The sequence below is a fragment of the Panthera pardus genome, unplaced genomic scaffold (assembly GCF_024362965.1).
Source record: "Panthera pardus isolate Hobbes unplaced genomic scaffold, ASM2436296v1 HiC_scaffold_16, whole genome shotgun sequence".
Taxonomy (NCBI): domain Eukaryota; kingdom Metazoa; phylum Chordata; class Mammalia; order Carnivora; family Felidae; genus Panthera; species Panthera pardus.
In genome coordinates this window covers 149,333,397-149,351,103 of record NW_026526721.1, presented here as the reverse complement: position 1 = coordinate 149,351,103, position 17,707 = coordinate 149,333,397, and the positions used below count along the sequence as shown (strand labels likewise).

The following is a 17,707-nucleotide window of genomic DNA, read 5'->3' as shown; positions in this document are numbered from 1 at the left end:
GGTGAGGTACAGACGCCAGGGTAGATGTGCACTTTGCTCACCTCTTTTATGTTTAAAACAGCCCCCAGAGGCAGATGCTCTCATTCTCGCTTAGAGACAAGAGCTGGACGCCAAGAGAAGCTAAGGCCTTGCCCAAGACCACACATTGAGAGCTAGAGCTGTGACCTCACCCCAGGGCTGTCTGATCTTCCCTTCTATTTTTTTTTTAAGTTTATTTATTTATTTCTCCGGGGGTGGGGGTGGAAAGTGTGAGTGGGGGAGGGGCAGAGAGTGACAAAGAGAATCCCAAGCAGGCTGTGTGCTGCCTGCAACTGGGACATTCGAACCCGCAAACCGTGAGCTCATGACCTGGTCTGAAGCCAGACCCTTAACCGACTCAGCCACCCAGGCGAACCGTCTGATCTTCCTCTCCTAATAAGATACAAAGAAGAGAGAGGCGAAGATCCACAGGGATCTGGAGTGACACTTAGAGTTCCTTGGGTAGAATGCACACAGCACCGCCGAGTTCTACCCGAACCCCAGGGAATCAGCAAGGCTCTGCCGAACTAATGGAAGCCATGAAAATGAATGACAGAGACAGGCCCAAAAGTGCCTCCAGGGACTAATAAAAGGCCAGGTCTCACGAGACGATCCGGAAAGTCAGAATCTTAAAAGTAATGTGCACTAGTCGTGCCCGTGGATTGCATACGTGTTTGGCACATACAACCTCGTTTAGTGAGCACTGTTGTCCCATTTTATAGACAAGGGAACTGAAGCGTAGAGGTTAAGTAATTGGTCAAGATCATGCCGCTAGGAAAATGGGAGATCCAGGTCTAACTCAGGACCGGGCAGTCTGATCTAAAAGCCCAGCCTCTTGACCACCGTGTACTGTCACCTTCTGACAGCAGCTGGCTCGAAACCTTGCCTGTGTGGAGCATATGCAATGTACCCCCATAGACATCAGGGAGGAAGTGATGCTGGCCGGTGCAGCTGTCCCTTAACAACTTGGAGAATAAACCGAGCAAAGGAATAAGGAGAATTAAGGCTGGGCTGATCATCACTCATAGGTGATATTATTATTAACTAAAAATACCCCAAGACATACAACTGACCAACTATTTACAGTAATAGAAGATTACAGTACGAGGGTCGTATTTTAAAATAGCAAAATCGGGGCGCCTGGGTGGCTCAGTCGGTTGAGCGGCCGACTTCGGCTCAGGTTATGATCTCGCGGTCCGTGAGTTCGAGCCCCGCGTCGGGCTCTGTGCTGACAGCTCAGAGCCTGGAGCCCGTTTCAGATTCTGTGTCTCCCTCTCTCTGACCCTCCCCCGTTCATGCTCTGTCTCTCTCTGTCTCAAAAATAAATAAACATTAAAAAAAAAAAATTTAAAATAGCAAAATCAATAGTTTTTCTATGTTAGCAATGATCACCTATAAATCTTTCTTTGAAAATCTTAATTCAAAACAGGAATACAAATGTAAAAGTCTTAGCGGACAAGAGATCTACAGAAACAATATGTAGACAGACAACAACATTCTTAGGGAGACACGCAAAAGAAGGCATGAATAATTTAAGAGGTGCACCTTCCCCGAGAGCTCCGGGAAGACCCCTCACTTATGGGTGTCGATCATTCCCATATTAATTGTTGAGGTGCAATTCTATTAATTCTATGTCAATGCTTTGTGAAATCAAGATAATACATACACGTGGGATGACAATCATCCCCAAATTAAGGGTTCCGTGCATTCCTCTTAACTTTACCTCTAAAGCTAGGTCTTTTAATTGAGGTGACACATGTTCTTGGTTGAAAAATCAAATTGTGCAAAAAGATTTATAAAGAGAAACAACCATTTCTGGCTTCATCCTTCCCAGCCTGGGCCCCACTCTTCGGAGACAGCCCTTGTAAACACATTTAGCTCTTTCTTTGGAAAGTTGCCTCTGTATTTTTCAGTAGGTTTTGCTGCAATTTATGGACTGATCAGTTTTGGACACTAATTCTTGACCTCCTGCCATGACAGATGAAGACTTAATTCCCCTCCACGGCTTCTCCATCTCTCCCAATGGCCCGGGATAATAATGTCGCTGTTTTTTTTCTCTGTGTTACATTTGTCACTTTTGGAGATCTGCTTGGACCTTATTTCTTTTTAGGCCAATAATAGCGACTTCCTCCTCTTCATCTCGTAAGGCGAGGTTTACATCCCTGCAGATCTCCTACCCCTTTCCACTCCATCGTCTGTACTCAAATGTCCACATTGTCAAGGCGGAGGATGTTTATATTGTGTTCTTTTATCCCGAAGTCTCCCGGTTTGGTTTTAGGTAAATTTTAGAAGTGGGAAGTCATTAACAGCGATTGCGTTGTCATGGCTACGTAAACAGGGCTCAGGCCAGAGCTAAACGGTGTGTTGTGGGGATGGTACCTTCCCCGCACAGGTTTGTTTTCATTTTCCCTGGGGTCAAAAAAGATCTTTCCTTTGATTTTTCCATTGTCTGCTTTCATTGCCTCCTGCACTTCAAATTCTCACGGAAAGCAGATCTCCCAAATCTTGCCCCAGGCCCCAGCCTTCCATCCTGTTCCTGTTGGGCTGGGGTGCCCATCTCTGCATGCCTCTGCCCCACACCCTCTCCGTGGGCCCTCCTGTCTCCTGGGCACCATGTCTTATTGGGGGAGGTGGGGGCTCACATCCTATTGAATTCCTAAGGAAGGACAGATGGGAGCTAATTTTGCTCATTTCCACAACTAAAAATGACTTTATTCTACCCTAAGTCCTAATGGCGTTAACTCTCATTGGTAATCCTTGTCTGAATCATTTACTTCAGTCTGGGCTGCAAACTGGTAGACTTTCCAGTTTTCTTCATTCCTGCCACATCCATTAGTTGGCATTCTTGTATAAAGGAGATTTTTATTTTTGTTCACCAACTAGTTGTAAACTGTTAGTCCTAAAAAGCAGAGAATTGCTTAGTTCTTCCCTCTCTCTCTCTTCTTAAAGATTTCATTTATTTATTTATTTTGAGAGAGAGAGAGAGATAGTGTGCAAGCAGGGGTGGGGGGCAGAGAGACAGGGAGAGAGAGAATCCCAAGCAAGCCCAGTTCAGGGCTTCACCTCATGAACAGGTCATGAGATCGTGACCTATGCTGAAATCAAGAGTCGGACACACCTAACCAACTGAGCCACCCAGGCGCCCCACCTCTCTCTTTTTTAATGTCCATTGAATGCATCTGTGAGACAGAAAGCAAAAAAATGGGGTTGCCTTTCTATGGGATTGATCCATAAGTGATCCACTGTGATTTCTGGATTTCTTCCTGTTTGGGAATCAGAAGGACAGGGGAGTCCCGCACCAAATGGATTCAAGTCCCAATCCTTTGCTTCAGGACAGGTAGAGAAAGAGGATAAATCTTAACTCCTGGGAAAGCGCCTTGGCCTCTCCTATGGCACCGTGCAAAGAATATACTAGGCACCAGCTCGACCCACTGTAATTCCGGCGTTTTAAAATTTCATGCTCCAGATGTTTTTAGAATAATTGCTGCGCCTAGTGAAGCCTTGCCTGCCTTAGCAAAGGGGGCCTTCTCCCCGCTCTCCCAGCAAGCCCTGCCCTCTCAGGGGGGCATGTGGAAAGGAAAAAAATCCCAAATGACTCTCCAGTCCTATTTGCTTAATCTGTTGTGTTACAGTGAATACCCCTGGGTTTGGAGTTCATTGGAGCTTTGCCACAAAAGGAGAAAAGGAGGACATTTAAAATGTTTTGTAATCCTCTTGTCTCTTGGAGCAAAGATTGTAATTTCTGGTTCAAAGGAACTCTAGCACAGACAATCTGCCTTGTTTTGTTTGTCCCAGGGGAAAAAAACCACAACGCACCCCCCCCCCCCCCCCACCGCGCCCCTTCCCCGTTCCTTTCCTGCCCTGTGTGCGCCGATCTACACATTCACCTACTCCTCCTTGGCTGTAGATTTCGCTCCCTTCTCAGCACAGGTGTGGGCTCTCCACTGCTGTTCTGGAGTTTGCGCTGGGCCCCGGGGGCTGTGGAGATGGGACACAGATGGTGTGGCCACATTCCGCCGTGGAGCGCCTTTTCCACGCACTCCTGGGACAGTTTCTGGAGGCAAGTCCTAACGGCTCACAAAGTTTCCCAATCAGGAAAATGGCAAGTCAGAACCGAGCAGAAGTCCTGTTTACGAAGTGTCCTGCACAGTGTGGGCATGGAACAGGTAGTGGATAAAGGTCCCCTCCACACCGGCCCTGCCCCGGACCAGGTAAACCTCTCCTAGATCTGCGGTCTATGCCTCCACGTGTAAATGGGATTCATACTGGAAGCCTTTCCTGCTTATCTTAGGGAACGAGGTCACCAGAAAGGCAGAGCTCGTGATTCACATCACTTTCAATTACTTTGCCATTTTTTTTCTTTCAAAACGACTATATATATATATACATATACATATATATGTATATGTATATATATATATGCATTTTCCTTAATACTTGAATATGGCAAAAAAAAAAAAAATCAAACACGAAAGAGAAAATTCAAATCCTCCCATCCCGTGTTGGGAACTTCTGTTAATGGCTGGGTGTACAGGTACTCAGACTTGTTAAACAACAAAATTCAACTGAGTAAAGTTTAAAGATCTTATTGGCTTTATTCAATGATTCATGAATCGGCAGCATCCAATCTAGCAGACAGAAAGCAGCTCCGAGGAGCTGTGCAAAACGAAAGCCTTTTATAGGCAAAAGGGAGCAGGAACAAGGAAGTTATACTAGGCAGAAAGGCAGGTCGGTTATTGCAAGGTCGCTTTCCTTTAGGGAGGGCAAGGGTCTATCGCTGATCAGGTGACTCCTGCTTGACTGGGTTAAGATCCCATTTCTGGGAGACCCAAACTGTAATTAAGTGATGTCTTGCTTTGGGTGACATGAGGCTTAGCAGAAGGGATTTCATTTTGGGCCTGTTGGTCTTGTTTTGAACAGACTTAGAAAGTGAATATTAAAATATGTGAATAACTTCAAGTTTATGACATAAATGGAATCTCTTTGATTCTGTTCTCTCTCTGGCAACACACCTTATTTGTTTTCCCTCCTGTCTGGGTAACCCTGCATCAGTAGCATCTGCCAGAGCCTGCCCATCTTTGCGTGGACTTCTGGGGTCTGGAATTTTGGCTCCTCTTTCCTACTCCCGGCTGGTCTAAGGACCTCACATCACACACCTGCTGCGACTCCCCGTGGGGCTTCTGCCGACATCTTTCCCTCCATGCTTTCCCAGGAAGGAGGACTGGGGACTGGTGTATCTGTGTTTTAGCACCTTTTTCTCTCCATGAGCGCAAACTGCAGTGACATTCTGAGACGGTACGTGCCCCAGTGCAGGCGGGGGGCCCCCAAAGCACCAAGGCGCTGATCTGTGTTTTTGGATCCCCGCTCTTGATGAAGCACTTCCTCCCTTGTTTCTCAGAGAAGGCCAGTCTGTGAAGCTTTGAACCAGGTCCCTGTTCCTCTGCACCAGCCTCATTTTCTTTTCTTCCTGCTTTCACTTGTGATGGGAATATAGCGGAGGTGTTGCTAGGTGCCCCGACCTGATACTTACAATATCACTTAAATGGTGTAACCGTCACTATACTCGCCGCCCAGGTCCGGGTCCTGGCCGCTCCGGCGCCCAGGTGCTTTCTCTTCTGGCCTCCTTTCCCTCTGCCCACATTGTAGAAGCTCTCGTGGGCCACCGGTACCAGGAATCACTTAGCCCTGCGGCCACTGCATTTCCTACCCCGGGCATCGCTTCCTCGACACCCCGCCCTCCCCACAACCTTTTCCAAAGAAGTCCGTCGCCCTGGAGGAACCAGCCTTTTGCCTCCAGCTTCTTGGTTCTTCCCGACTCCATTTTCCGGCATCCCCACCTCGGCCTGGGCCCGGATCCGGGCCCCGGAGTTCCCAGCGGCAACCGCCCCCCCTGCAGCCGTGACACAGTCCAGAAGGGGTTAAACTCAGGCGAGCACCAGCTCCAGCAGTTAATCCGGGATTCTCGGCACTGATCTCCGTGCCTGTCATTTGCATTTCTCTCCTTTGTGCAGGCTTTTCTTCCTCCCTTTCCCCGGGCCGGGCGCCCACATTAGCATAGCGCACTCGGCGCGCCGGCTGCGGGGCCCCCGCTGTGCGCCAGCCTGTGCAATCTGCAGGCGCCATCAATTTTTCAGCGCTTTGCTCATTTCTCATTACAGTCAGGCCCATGCGGCTCCCCACTCAACACCCTCCTCGGCCGTCCTGCCGGAGCCAGGCTCTGTCACGTCCCTCCCCGGCCCTCCCGAGCATGCACTTGCTTGTTGAGGCTCCCACCATAATTAATCACAGTATTAATCCTGGCCAAGCCTGTCTTCCTGAATAATTATGTCAACACGCTTGGGTGCCTGGGCCCGGCAGAAATGTTACCAACCTTGAGCACCGGACGATATCCTTGCAGCCGGGACGGCCGCGGCGGGGGTGGGGGGCTCCTTGCCTCCCCCTGCCACACGCTCACATGCACACGGGCCCGCTTGCACACACATGTGCACGCACACACTCACAAAGCTAAAGGCACCAGGGAGGAGTAGAAATGGTGGAGCTCACGGCAAACAGCTTTTCTTTTCAAACAAGGAAACATGGCCACACAATGAAGTTATCTTTAGGTAGCAAAGTGGGTGGTTGTCATAGCGATGCGTGCATTATTAAGAGAGTGTTGTTCATCCCGGCAGCTAATCTTATAATGAGGCTGGCTCATTATCACGGTGTGGCAAAGTTGGCTTTTGCTCTCTTTTCTGCTGCGGGCCTAGGGTCCGGCGGGTCCCCAGCTCCAAGCTGGATCCTGACTCCCAGCATGCAGCTTTTATTTCGTTACCCCATCCTCCTTCCCTGCTTTTCCCAGGGTGGGGGAGGGGGGGCGGATGCAGGAAGCTGGGGCTGGGCAGGGCTCCAGGTGCCTTTGCCTACTACGTGTCCCATAGTTGGTCCCTCTACAGTTTGTGACACACATCACAGCACCTGAGAACTGTGTTGGCCCGGGTATCTGGGGCCTGTGTGAATTAAAATTCTAGATGGGCTTGCACACAATCGGTTCCTCTACTTTTCTTCTACACCTGCTTCTCAGACTTCCCCTGTCCCGGGAAACCAATCTAATGGACCACATAATGCATCATGGCCACCATTTAATGGGGATTTCTTTATTTCCTAGTGGTCATTGCAATTTTACGAAGCCCCAGGATTTATTAAAAGTCCACTATCACCTCAAGTTTGGGTGTCTGGGACTCTCACTTTATGACCAGATATCCAGTTTATTTCAAATAGTTTTGGAGGTCGTTTGCCGTTGCCTTCTCTGGCAGTGTCTGTCTGGGTGTTTTGTAGATGGCTACAAAGGTCTATTGGGTTCAAGTTTATTTTCATGCTGCTTGTGATTTTCATCCTCCCCCTTCCTTTTCAATTAAGCTGCATCTGACTTTGCTCACCGTTCGGATTAGGGGGTGCATCCTCTACAAAGGGAGAGGAGACAGCAAAGTCACCTCCTGCCAAGAGTGCCATCGAGGGAGATGGTCGCCTTGGACTTGAGAGGCGAGCCAGGGAAAGGCCGTGGCTCGTACCTTCCTTTATTATCAAGTGTCACGCCACAGCGAGCACAGGTGCTGCCCTCCGAGGGACAGCCCTCAGTGGCGCACAGACATCCCCCGCACTGTCTCCAGCCCAGCAGATCCTCCAGGGGCTCCGCAGCCTGTGCCGTAGTGGGTGATGCGCTAGCATTTGTTGGCAGGTTTTCTCAGGGCACAGTCCACCGACATGAGAATCACCTGGGGACTGATTAGAAATGCACATTCTAGAATCTCCTGGCCAGTTGGAGCGGCCTTTTCAATAAGTTCTTCAGGTAGATATGGTGCACATAGAATACTTCTCATGAGCCTGTTTGTTAAATTTAATTCCCCCCCTTTTAAAAGTAATATAGAGATAGGGTGAGGCTGGTTCAAACAATGAAAAGGAGGAATAGTCCCTGGTCCCCAGGCTCCCTCTACAGGGACTCCTACATTTTTGTTTTTTTATGTTTCTTTCCAGAGATATTCTTGCATACATATGTGTATAAATCCCTTTAAGACCCACAAATGGTGGCATCCTAAATACACCGTTCTGTCACTTGCTTTCTTCACGATGCAATATATCTTGGCTATGGTTTCCTATCAACATATTGAAATCTTCCTCGTTTTTTAAAATGGCTGCAGAGTACATTTCGTATGGGATATAGAACGTTTTATGGGTTTTGGATAAAGCTGGTGTCTGCTCCTAATCAGGCACCTTTCTTTCCTCAGGCTTTAAGAATTCTGTCTCAGAGATCTGCAACAGCTCCTGGGAACGGGGAGACAGTTGATTTCTCGTAAGCCCTACTTCTGACCATAGAGGAGCCTGTATCTTGGTTTGGGTTCCCCAAGGCAGACCCTCATTCCAGGATTCCTGTGTGGGTGGTTTATCTGGGGGGTGATCACAGGGGACGTCGGTGGGAGAAGGGGTGTATTTATACACTAACTTCTGGCAGCCACTGGTGACTGACCGGTTGTTTGTGGAAAGGCGGTGGGGGAGGGGGGTTTGTTAAATTCCCCTGCGCTTCTGGGCTGCCTCACTGGGCGGGCGGGTTGTAGTGGCCGAAGAAAGCAGATCTCAGGCAGAGATGCTAGAAGTTAGGCAGGTGTGTGCTGAAATAGGAAGGGCAAGGGGATGTGATTGGGGTACCAATAGTAGGTTGCTACCCAACTGGAGGTCAGAATTTCTAGACTAATCTTCATACTCAAAAAGTGCAATTGAGGGGTGCCTGGGTGTCTCAGTTGGTTAAGGGTCCGACTTTGGCTCAGGTCGTGATCTCACAGTTTGTGGGTTCAAGCCTTATGTTGGGCTCTGTGCTGACAGCTCAGAGCCTGGAGCCTGCTTCAGATTCTGTGTGTGTGTCTCTCTCTTGCTCTCCCTTGCACTCTGCCCCTCCCCTGTTCATGCTTTGTCTCTCTCTCTCTCTCTCTCTCTCTCTCTCAAAAATAAATAAAACATTCACAAAAATTTTTTTAAAAAGTGCAATTGACATGGATGTGGTACCCGAAAAAGAGAATCTATTCCTAGTTCTGTTCCTACTGGTTGCTGACCTTGACTGAGTTCAGTCATTCAAGCTTTTGGAGCTTTACTTTCCCCATCTGGAAAATGGGGTTGGTAGTACCTACCTCTCAGGATAGCTTTGTGGATTGAATCGGATTTCTAGTTTTGGAAAAAGGGCTTCAGAGCTCTGCACGTGGGTGACTACTGTTATGGCCTAACATCTGACCCTCGGGGAAGGAACCCAGTTTGCCTCCTTCACAGCCTGCCTGAGATCACCAAATCACCCCCAGTCCCTGAAGTCACTCATGTTATTCTCTACAAATGCCAAAGTCCAATTCAGACCAACCCAAGTGGGACCTAGATGGCAGCAAGAATAGGAACAAAATGGTTCCCAGGCAAATCCTTTCCATCGGGAGAGAAGCAAACCCTTTGATCCCATAGTAGCAAGACTACCTTGTTGGTTTTGCAAAAACAGCCTGGAATTTAGAGTCAGAAAGATTCTTAAGGTTGCATAGTTCATTGGCTTCGAGCATATGTAGCCTCTGAAACCCTTTCTGTAAAGAGAATGATGCTCAAAAGCTTTGTCAAATGAAAGCAGAGTGCTCTGCCAGTGGGATTTGGTGGGGGACCCAGGCCGTCCCTTGGGATCAGGTCATACCCACATCCTCCTTTGCTCACCTCCAACAGCCCCAGGCTCCCGTAGACTCAGCAGGGGCTGTTTATAAACAACTGGTCTGGTACATCCCTTTTCAATGAGGAAAGGAAGAGATGGGGCCCCTTGTTGTCCTGTGTTGGGGCTTCTTTTTTTTTTTTAAAATTGTTTTTTAACATTTATTTATTTTTGAGACAGAGAGAGACAGAGCATGAACAGGAGAGGGACAGAGAGAGAGGGAGATACAGAATCTGAAACAGGCACCAGGCTCTGAGCGGTCAGCACAGAGCCCGACGTGGGGCTCGAACTCACGGACCGTGAGATCATGACCTGAGCTGAAGTCGGACGCTTAACCGACCAAGCCACCCAGGCGCCCCGTGTTGGGGCTTCTTTAAATGGTCCAGGGAACCTGACTGAGGCACCCTGGGCTGTAAGACCCCAATCGTGGAGAAGATGAAAATGGCAGAGACCTCCATCCCTATGCTCTGATTCTGTGCTTTACGGATACATTCTCGAGTCCCTTTTCCTCCAGCCCCCTTTGATCCCACCTTGAAGCTCCCAACCTGGTCTCTGGTGCATCTTCAACTCATTTGCTGTCAAGCTCAGCACACTCCTTCCCCTGTTACCCTTTGCTCTCAGGCTTATAAACCTGAGATTCCTGCCTCCCCCTGCCCCCAGGGACTGGGCCCACCTCCTTGCCACCAAGCCTTCTGCTTAGGGGAGGGGGATGGGATGCCCAGAGAGATGAGCCGACTTGCCTAGAGTGGCCAAGTTAGCCCTTGGTGCACAGCGATTTTGATCCCGTGTGATTCCCAGTAGTTGCAAGGCCACTGTTTTCAGGCATCTTCTGGTTGGCCTTCTTCTTACCCAAATTAGCCCCCTCTAGGAGGGCTTGGCCCCTTTCCCAGAGTCAACTGAATGGCAAGGGGAAAAACAAAGTCTTAGCTACTGATGGGCACATCTCTTTCACCAGGGTAGGAAGAAAATGGCAGAGGGATTGCGTGTTGCCATATGGGTTGGCAAGAATAGCTCTGATATTTCTATTGTAATCATGCTTTCTGGCAAGCAGCACCCCCGTCCCCCCCGCCAAGCCTCTGTCGCCTCTTCTGTAGAATTGGGATTGTGATACCTTCTTCCTTGGCTTGCTGTGAAGACTACAGAGAATGGCATGTGGGAAAGGGCTTTGGAAAGAGGAAGGCCTTCCAAAATGGAAGAAATTTCTTTATTATTGTACCTTTCTGATGGCTGTGGAGGTGTAATTTCCATAAGGCTGAACATCAACCTCAGAGGGAGCCTGGCATGGAGGGCGGAACGTGCCTGCAGGGAATCTCACCCTGCCAAGAGGGAGCCATGCCCGCCCTCCAGATGCCCGTGACCAATGGGGACAGGAGTCGGTATAAATGCCCCAGTCTTTCACTTTTCCAGTGGGATGATTCTGAGGCACATCTTTCGTATCCCAGAGGGTCCCCAGCATGATTGAACCCCAGTACTGCTCACGAGTGCACACTTCATTGGCTTTTCTCCTTTCCCCGTGTTGCCTTCCCATTTTCCTCTCACCCTTACTTTCTGGGGCTCCCCTCCCAAATAAACTACCCATACCCTGGTCTCTGTTTCAGGGATTGGTTTCGAGGGAGCCCAATCTAAAACATGCAGCACTGGGCAGCAGTAGGAAGAGGGCTAGCAGATGTCAAGGATCAGAGAAGGTGAAGGCCTTCCATTGCTGGGAAGCTGATAAGAGGCAGGGAATAGAGGTCCTTGCTGATCGGCCCGGGGAAGGAGGCAGGGCCCTTGGAAGGTTGCCTGTGCTCTGTTGGCATGACCCCAAATGGAGCCTAAGGCTTCCAGCCCTGGGCTAATTTGTCCTCAGAGAGTTCTCTGCCCAAACCCAGCTGGGGTGGGGACAGAGCACACAGGTGTTCTGTGCCAGGGCAAAGGCTTGACGTCTCAATTCCGTGCATACCCCACTGAGCATTTGGGGCAGAATCTGCTGGGAATATGTACCCCAAAGCAGCGTGACAAAACTAAACAACAAAAGCATACCAACAGGGGCGGGGGAGCAGGAAACTTAGGAATGAACTTACTATGTGAACTTGGATACATTAAACTTTTCTGGGTCCCTATTTCCCATCTGTAAAATCAAAGGAGGGAGGGGACTGAAAGATCTCCATGCGTTGTCCCAACCCTGAAATTCCTATCTGACTTTTCTTCACTGACCCTAGAACTAGATATACTTGGCGGGGATAAGTCAAGGCAGATTGGGGGTTAGCTCACGGCTCGTCCACACCATCTCTGGAGCATTACATTTTTACAGTTTCCCACCAGACCTGAGCCCCCTGCAAGGCTCTTCTACTATGGGGGGTCCTGTCCTGGACTCCTCCCCATCAAAGTCCTGTACCCCTCCATTAAGCTGGGATGCCACATCACGGAGCACTCTCAAACTGGACTTTGTTCCTTAACTTCTCTCTCCTACTCCACTTTGGAGGGTTATAGGTTTCTGGCCCTAAGTCAGGCTCAAGTTGGGGAAAGGGGAGAAACTTTAAAGTTTTGCCATTGAGCTGGACTGGACTTCCTTAACACTTAAATGTAAGATAAGGTACGGGCAAGGCCACACTCCCTCTGGAGGTTCTGGGGGAGCCCCTTCCTGGCATCTTCCAGCTTCAAGTGGCTCCAGGAGTTCCTAGACTTGCGGCCACATCCCTCCCGTCTCTGCCTCCATTTCCACATGGTCTTTTCCTCTGTGTCTTCACATGTCTTTCTTCTCTGTATCTGGGTCTCCTCCTCTTCTGACTCTTACAAGGAGACCTGCCACTGGACTTAGGGCTCACGTGGGTAACCCTGGATGATCTCATCTGGCTATTCCTAACTTGCTTACAGCTGCAAAGACCCTTTTTTATTATAATTTTTTAATGTCTATTGATTTTTGAGAGATAGAGAGAGACAAAGTGCGAACAGGGGAGGGGAGAGAGAGAGGGAGACACAGAATCCGAAGCAGGCTCCAGGCTCTGAGCTGTCAGCACAGAGCCCGATGTGGGGCTTGAACCCACGAACTGTGAGATCATGACCTGAGCCGAAATTGGAAGCTCAGCTGACTGAGCCACCCAGGCACCCCTGTAAAGACCCTTTTTTAAAATAAGCTCACAGTGACAGGTTTCAGGTGGATGTATCTTTTGAGGAGATGCCATTCAACCCATGACTTCTGGGATTTCTTGATGTCCCTGAATGTAAATGGTGGTGCTCCTGTGCTTGAGCATGCCTGTGGAGAGACAGGCTCTCTAGGACCCTGGTTCTCTTATTCCCCCGGCCACTTGGGATTGAGAATGACAGCGTGAGAGACAGTGGGAGAATGAACGGGAGCCAGCGGAGGGCAAGACCTAGCAATGGTGCCCAGTCTACAACCCTGGCTCTGACCAAGCATCTCCCCCTCTCTGCGGGGAGTGAAAGAACTAGGAGGGCAGTGAGTGGAGGAGAGACCTCCTCTCGTGGAGAGCAGGAGGCGGAGGGGTGGCGACGGTCCCAAGAAGGGCGTTTTAGCCCAACATAAGACTTTCATCGCTGGGCCTGGCCAGTGTTTTCATCTTTCCGGTCCAGGCCATCTGAAACAGATTACCTCAAAGGGCCGTCACTCCAGGTGGGCACAAAGAGCATCGCCTGGAGCAGAGGGACCCTGTTCCAAGGACCTGGTCATTGAGAGGGTAGAGGGGAATGAGCATGAAAGCTGAGTTAGTCTGAGAGATTTTTCATCCTGAGGAGCCTCAAGAGAAGAGACAAAGGGAGGGCCAACTTGGTGGGGACATTCCCTCAGCAGAGGGCACCCAAGTATTCCTGGAAGCCCTGGGGACTGTAACACCGGGAGCAGCAGCCCTTAGGGACTCTGTTACTATAGCATTGGCCGTGGCTTACCCCAGGTTTCCAAATCGAGGCTGGCAATTATACCATAAGAGCCTGGCTCGTGATGCTCTTTACAAGCGGTGATCTTTCCTCAGCCCCCAAACCAGAGTGAGGGAAAGGTTCTGAAAGGAGGAGAGTTTGAGCTGTACTTAAAAGCAGCAGCCACAAGCCACCCACCAGCCTTAACTGGGCTGCAAGGTCAGGGCACTGGAAGCGGCAGAGGCAATGTTTCCTCTTGACCAGGGAGCCTGTTTTCCAAGGCAGTCGAAGGCATGGGCCTCAGGTAGTCAGTGATTCCGTGAATTTGGAAACCATTTTCAGTAGGAACTGTGCCTCAGTTTCTCTCGAGAAGGGACGGAATTGTTATCTTCTTGGTCTGGACACGAGCGTGAAGAGTGAATGTGTTCGGGGACCAGTTGTGTGCTCCCCTGGGCTCGGGGACAGCTGCCACCGGAGCCAAAGGTACCCTTCCCACCACAGTGCCCACCCCCCGAGGGACAGGAGATGGTTCTGGGGCAAGTAGCCGTCATCACAGTCATTTTACAGAAAGGCTGCTGGTTGTGGGGCGCCTGCGTGGCTCAGTTGGTTAAGTGTCCGACTCTTGACTTTGGCTCGGGTTATGATCTCACGGTTCGGGAGTTCAGCCCTGTATCGGGTGCTGTGCTGACCCCGTGGAGCCTGCTTGGGCTTCTCTCTCACTCCTTCTCTCTCTGCCCCTCCCATGCTCTCTCTCTTTCTCTCAGTAAATAAATAAATAGATAGATATTTTTTTTAAAAAAAGGACTGTAGTTGGTTACCCCCGAAGTCAGAGTACGAACAGGATGGGCCCCTTCTCATAGTACAGATACCCCAACATCAGGAAATGAAGAAGCCAACCCAGGATGGTAGCGGACATGGGAAAGATCTGGAGGAAATGAGGGGGGTTTCCTCCAACTGCTTGGTGAAGAAACGCGGGGGTTCCCTACCAGGACTGCACTGTACTATGGATTATTTGTCATGTGTCTCACAAATGGGGAAGACTGATATTGAAAAAACTGTCAGCTGACGTTTATAGTGTCAGTTACCTCCTTTTTGCCACAGTGGTTCCCTCCTCCCCCACTTCCCATCTTTCAAGGAGCTAGGATACCATCCTGAGAGAACTCCCCAGAGCCCTCGAGCCCTCAGGGGATGGAGGGGACTCGGCATAGACAGAACACTCAGGGAACACAGCACAAGGGAGAGCAGAGTGTTGAGAGAGGGCTTCTCCCAGGCTTGGGGAAGAAGGGAGCCAGAGGGAAAGAGATGAGAGCACAGGTTCTGATGGTCCTAGAAAGAGGGATGGTCGTTCTGGTGCCTCAGGGGAGCACCTGGGAAGCAGCCAAAGCCAACACGGGCAGATGAGACCCAAGAATGCATGCTATGTTCTGTTTCTTGGGTAGAGCCCTGGGGAGGTGGGAATGGCTATGGGACAGTCCAGCAGAGGGATTCTGTCACCCCCACATGGTGTGGCGTAGAAATAGGGAAGAGAAAAGCTGGGCCTGAGGCAGCCAGATGATGGGAACAAAGGGCAACTGAGCAGCCATCTGTGCAGCCTGGTGGCCAGGGATGGTAAGACGGGGATGGCTTAGCTGATTCCGAAGGGGCAGGTGACTTACTGATTCCTTGTTCCATCCTGCTCTGCCCTTGCTATGCCGTGGCCCTGTGGAAGTTCCCAGGAACTCGGGCTTGTTGCATGTTAGTTTGAGTTCCCCGAGAGCAGAGCCTGAGACAAGGATTCATGTGCAAGTAGTTTATTTGGAAGGAGATCCCGGGAAGCAGAGGTGAGTGAGTGGGAGGAATGAGTCAGGGCAAGAGGAGCAGCCGATAAAGGGGGCATCAATGATCAGGTTGTGCCGCAAGCAGCTGGGGCTCTGTGTCTCAGGGGACCCTCTGAAGAACAGGCCTCAAAATTGTCTTCCCAGAGGACTATTAAAAAACAAAATGTAACTGAGTAAATTTACAGATCTGACTTTATTCATTGATCCATGAATCGGGTGGCATCCCATCTAGCAACGGGGTGGGGGTGGGGTCCAAGGAATTGTACAAAATGGAAGATTTTTATAGGAAGGAGGGTGGGGCAAGAAAGTTATTAGCAAAAGAGAAAGATTTTTCCAGGCAAGGTCACTTTCCCTTAGGGGGAAGGGCAGGGGATCTGATCCTACAGATCACCTCATCTTCCTTTGGGGGATGGAGAGGGCCCGTGTGACAGAGGACCTCATTGGCGCCAGTCAGAAAATTCTTGAGTGGTTAGGACTTAACATCTCTGGGGGAGGTTGGGACTGTAATTAGATTAGGGATTAAGCCCTGGTTTCATGACTTGGCCTAAGTGACGCCATTTTGGGCCCGTGGTTTTCTTTTAACAGGGCGAAGAGGCTTGTTACCTCCCTGCTGAGGCAGCAGAGAAGAGAGGCACGGTGGCCCGTGCCTGACTTGGGTACTGTCAGTGTGCGTGGACTTATGTGGAGCTGTCCCCAACGACTGCCCAGGGGGACATGGTGCAGAGCATCCGAGAGCCTGCTGCACGACCCTGGGAAGGACAGGGCAAGAAGTTGGCTTGAGTTTAAGTTACCTCCCTGCTGCTGGAATGAGCTCGAAAGAGAAACTAAGTTGAATAATAGAGAACTAAAGAAAGTTATATTTGTTAGACACCTGTGTTTGTAGACTGAGATTCTATATCTGCTTTATGTAAAATATTAAGGTTAACTTATGTTAGTCTATATGATGGGAAGAATATAAATTCTGGAGTCAGACTAGCACTGGATTTGAATTCGGGTCCTGTCACTGAGTTGCTGGGTGACTGCGGGTTAATCACATCATCTCTCTGACCTCCCCACCTGCATGTGTCAAACCACTTGCCCTAAAGAGTTGTTGAGGGATTAGCAATGATTCATGCGAAAGCCCCATCGTGGGTTTTCAATATGCATTTTTTGGCTAAACTTTAATTTTCTTTATGTGGTGCTGATCTGCTTATTCTTTAAAAAAATTTTTTAATGTTTACTTATTTTAGAGAAAGAGAGAGAGAGACAGAGACAGAGTGCCAGCAGGGGAGGGGTGGAGAGAGGGGGAGACACAGAATCCAAAGCACGGTCCAGGCTCTGAGCTGTCAGCACAGAGCCCCATGTGGGGCTCGAACCCACAAACCGTGACATCATGACCTGAGCCGAAGTGGGACTGGTCCTCTTATCCTTAACAGCTTCCTTTGTTATTCAAAAAGTTCTTAGCAAAGATGTTTCTCCTGGGTACGGTTCTAAACGGACTTAAAGGAGGGTGAACCCAGATGTCACTGTTCTCCTGGGGTCTGGCACCGTCACACCTGGTAAGGGGGTCACTCGGAAGGTGGCCGTCTCCTGCCTCTTTCTGTCCAAGCACGGCGCATGTTGGGCGAGGGCTTGTTTTCCAAACTGACCCTTGAGGATTAAGCATTTGACTTTGGTCTTGTTTGGGGGCTGGAAGCAGCAAGTAAAGGAATTCCCTTCCTTTCTCCTTCCCAAAATCTCTGCCCACACGCTACTGAACCTGAATGTTCTTCAGCTGATTACCGCGAGTGGTGAGAAATGCATCTGCGTTTGCAAAAGCCAGATAGACTGCAGTTGGGTAGAGCTGCGATCAAGGTCTGATAAACGTGTCGAGGTGGCGGCACTGTCTGGTGCACAGCCCTCCTTAAAACCTGGCCGACTCAGTGGAAAGCTTCCCGCAGGCAAAACGTGTGCCATGCTTGGAGGGGCAGCTCTCCACAAGGAAACCTAGGTGTGGGTGCTGGAGCAGACAGGCCCGCCCAGCGTGGTGGCCTTTGCTGCAGTGGTCGGGTGGCACTGGGTTTGGGGCCACCTAGATGGACATCACGGTACCTGGGCACACACAGAACTCCCGGCAGCCCCTTCTCCCTCACAACGGAAGCCTCGAGCATGCCACGGAAAGTCCTGGAAGCTCAGCTCTAGAGTCCGGCGACACATGACTTCTGACCTCTCTCTGGGCGCATTTGATCTCATCTGGTGTCCTCAAATTTCCTTTCCCGCCAGGGTCTGTGTCTCTGATCAGTTCTCTGGTGGGATATCAATTGGGCGTTCACATTTTCTGCTCACCCCTGGATGCCTCCTCTTA

At 50.0% G+C, this 17,707-nt stretch overlaps 1 long non-coding RNA gene across 1 annotated transcript in view; it reads left to right on the top strand.

The window, feature by feature from the left end:
- Positions 1 to 4,061: 4,061 nt before the first annotated feature.
- The window catches only part of LOC109248800 (uncharacterized), a 40,640-nt gene continuing 26,994 nt past the window's right edge, over positions 4,062 to 17,707 (top strand). Inside the window, exon 1 of the long non-coding RNA XR_002072262.2 lies at positions 4,062 to 4,229. This is a non-coding gene — a long non-coding RNA (uncharacterized LOC109248800). The remainder of the gene's footprint in view (positions 4,230 to 17,707) is intronic.